The sequence below is a fragment of the Anneissia japonica genome, unplaced genomic scaffold (assembly GCF_011630105.1).
Source record: "Anneissia japonica isolate Jap-2015-1 unplaced genomic scaffold, ASM1163010v1 scaffold7767_len233565_cov179, whole genome shotgun sequence".
NCBI lineage: Eukaryota > Metazoa > Echinodermata > Crinoidea > Comatulida > Comatulidae > Anneissia > Anneissia japonica.
In genome coordinates this window covers 3,003-6,864 of record NW_022744636.1, presented here as the reverse complement: position 1 = coordinate 6,864, position 3,862 = coordinate 3,003, and the positions used below count along the sequence as shown (strand labels likewise).

General features: G+C 34.5%; 1 long non-coding RNA gene across 2 annotated transcripts; it reads left to right on the top strand.

Annotated features, from left to right (window-relative positions):
* Positions 1-1,900: 1,900 nt before the first annotated feature.
* LOC117119689 lies at positions 1,901-3,620 on the top strand. 2 transcript variants are annotated; one of them, XR_004447232.1, is made up of 3 exons: positions 1,901-1,961; positions 2,623-2,711; positions 3,467-3,620. It is a non-coding gene; the product is annotated as an uncharacterized LOC117119689 (long non-coding RNA). The 2 variants fall into 2 exon arrangements; XR_004447231.1 differs by having other exon boundaries at positions 1,913-1,956.
* The last annotated feature ends 242 nt before the right edge of the window (positions 3,621-3,862 follow it).

Below are 3,862 nucleotides of genomic sequence, written 5' to 3'. Positions count from 1 at the left end.
AAAAATGATAGCCCAGAATGCCTCAAATGTTATGTTCGGGCGTCTAGAACACAAAAATTTCGCGGGGGCATGCCCCGGACCCCCTACGACAGTGTTGTCTCAATCGGCCCAACTTTCGGCCCCCCCTTCCGGCCCCCCCTTTTGGACATCTCTGGATCCGCCCCTGGTTACCATTGACGCATGATATAAAGTGTTTAATTTTCTATTGAAAAAAACCGGAATAGGCCTAGCGCGTACTTTGAGCCATGCTCAGTAACCATAGCATCGACTTAGTGAATATTAAGAATTGAATAGATAGTGTGGTTTGCAGTAATCCTATGGAATGCTAATACAGAATATAACAATGGCGTCTAAAACAAATTTGGAGATGAATGACGAAATACGAATGAAAAATAACGATTGATAATGACAATGATGATAATTTATTATTATTATTATTAAATAACAACCAAAAGTGATGATCTTACTAATTTACTTACTTTCTTTTCCATTACCAGTATTTCAGTTTCCCGTGATAGGTGATAATAATGATAAAAGATAATAATAACGGTACTGGTCATTTAACTAACGATGACGATGATGATTATCAATTATATTAACAATAAAAATATATGAAAGGAAGGGATATCATTTATTTATTTATTTAAAATATTAGTGAAAACAGTTTCATTATTAATATCTTATATAAATTTAAGATGATAATAAAATAAGCATAACATCTAGGCCTATAAAGATTTAATAATGATCTAAAATGAATTATTAGTGTGCGTGATATGTAAACAAAAGTTCTGGTGTGTGTTTGTTTGGTCTAGGCTCTTATTTAAAATTTTTGATTAACAGCCTCAACATATCAATACAAAATTATTAAAAATAAAATATCAGAAACCAATAAAGGCAAGCCTACCTTTTTCTTCAGCTTTGATTTTCGGCAGCATGATGAGGTGTTGATCAGAGCGAGTTAGTAGATTAAACGGTGAAAACCGCACATTTAAGTGAGCCTACGTAGGTGAAATCTCTGACGAACAGCACTTAGCATCGCGATGAGTGCTCTGTGAAACTAAATCGCAGTGTTTATGATAAATCGTATTCGTCGCAGTTTGAAATATTAAGTGGCGTTTTCAATAAGTAGATCTAATGCGGTTCTTAACAAGTGGGGCTATATGCCCTATATTTTTTTTGATCGAATATTTTTTTTTTCGCATTTAGTATGAAATTTCATGTTCAAATCCCACATGTAAATTTGTTTTATCGGATGATTAGTATTCCCACCAGGAGATCATCTTCTTGCCGAGACAAAAGAAAATATCTAGAGAGGTAGGCCTACTTGTAAAGTTATAAATATCATTAATTGTGCTATAACATTTAAAATTAGACCATTGGCAATGGTCTATGCTGCCTCAATATGTTGACGTCTTACAAAGTTTGCTTTGCTGCTATATGAATGAATGCTGAATATTTGACGTTGCGGAAACAAAGGCCCATTGAAGATGAATCGTCAATATATTGACTAACACCATCATCCATCTTTAGGAACTCATTCATAGAGTTTCGTTCAGTCAACAAATCAGTGGACGCTGTTTGCAGAAAAGCAGTAAAAACACTTGAAGAAATGGAAAGTCCATTACACTTAAACCATCGATGTTTGTTCGAAGCCTAAAATTTTAGTGTCATTGAAACCAGTGAGGAGTACCGGTACAATATTCCTCATTGTAGAATGTGTAGGCGACGGAGTAAGTCAAAAGTAAGTAGATTCAAACTTGATTGTTTGTTTTCTGTTTTTTTAGATAAAGCTGCTGTCAAATTAAATGGGATAGCGTACACTATATTGTAAATATAAATTGCAAATGATGTATGCCTTCATCTTGAAGTGGCATCGAAGTGCAAACATTGAAGGAATTTAATATTAAGAGAGCAACAAGTTTTCTTGTTAGTTATAGCTGCGAACGCAAGGTACAGGTACGGTAAGTGTTCATTAGTTTTTCATGGGCCGTTTGAAGCAGTGGAGTATTTACGAGAGTACCCCCTCCCCCTCCCAAAAAAATAAAATAAAATAAAAAATTACTCGCGTTCACATGCCTATACAGTGTACGGTGATTGTAACACGAATTTGTAAGAAAATCGGTGTACGACTTCATGTCAGGGATTTCTGCATCACAAAAAATGATCGTTTCAGGCATTACCAACTCTATATTGAAATCTGCAATGATAATTTCTAAGTGGTAATTTATATTGCATTAATATCTGTAAAGGTATTCTGTAATTTTCATACAATTTAAATTTTTCTTTATATTTATATTTGTTAGTATATGGACATGTAAAATTTGATTAATATATTCTTGACAGTATGCTGTCGTGCTTAGCAGGCCTACCATCGATATTTTGTAAGACATGCTACTTTTTTTGGATGGATTGACTAAAAAATTAATGTCGTAACCGTATTCATAATCGTTTCGTATGTTTGCAAAACCTTCCAAATGCTTCACATTATCCTTGTTTCAATTTCCGACGTTTTCATAATGAATATTAATTTTACGACAGTTCATTCTGTACCGTAATTGACAGCATTTCAATTGCTATTACATGAGAAAGAAAATGTTATTAGGCCTATTTCATTTTTTTCAGACTCTAATCACTAAAGATGAAGATTACTCTGTGTTTCATCGTCGCCTTTATTTCCGTATGTTTCGGTTACACGATTGAAAGGAAGGCCGGTAAGTTTTAGAAAAGGAACAGATACTTTGAAAAATGTTTGTGACTGTGTGTACCGTGCGTAAATACGATAAGGTACCCTTAAAATCTTATACATGTAAAATGTAATAACGTAATGGCATATTAAAATTAATGTAATGCAATCGACATGTATGCATTACAATAATATTGTAATGTAATATTCCTTTTCCAGTTTATAAAAATTATACAAACTGAAGACTATAAATACTGTATACCCTATCGAGTGTCAGAGGAAAATTTTGAAAATTGATCGGTGGCTTTCCGATCCGAAAATTTCGGATTCCGTGTGAAAGTACCTTAAGTCACCTGATATAAAAGCAACATTCAGTAGGTCAAAAGGAAACTAAAATTCAATTATTTATCATCGATACACTGAATTAGACACAGTGATGGAGCCAGCTGGGGTAAAAAAGGGTAATCACCTCATCGGAGAGACTTTCTCCCCACCCACGATCGACGGACCACAACCATTAACTTATCCCATGTTTTCCTCCATGCTTATCCAATCAACGGTATTTAGATTGCCAATCCCTAATATTATGTTCTAATCTAAAAGCACAATTTTGGGTCATATTAGACCAATAAACTCTCTCCATGATCCCTACCATGTATATTTATACCTGGACCCTGACCGAGATAGCTCTATTCGGTCCTTTTGTTCGGACGCCATAATTGTCATACAATAATATCGGACACCTAATGAAACAAACGATAATTTTAAAAATTAATTTTACAGATTACGACCTTTGTCAGACGGTTATATGTCCCGGCGGCAACAGAGGAAAATGTTACGTCAAATCCGGAGTGCCCGCCTGTAAATGTGTTAAAGGATGGACGGGATCTCAATGCAGCAGAAAAGGTAAATGCTCCCGATACTGACTGCTCCCCGGGAACGTATATTGGAACAGTAACATTAATTACTGTTATCCCGCTGCCCCCAGGATCAAATGCACAAACTCATAATAACCTGTTTATGCAAGCTGTATGTTTTGTCTTTTATATACCTAATTTATTTACATAATTCCACACTTCCAATAAATTGTATGTATTTTTACGCAATTTGATATATCTGTGTTTCTATATAGAAATTGTGAATAAATGTTATATTATCAACGTATGCGATACAGCAATA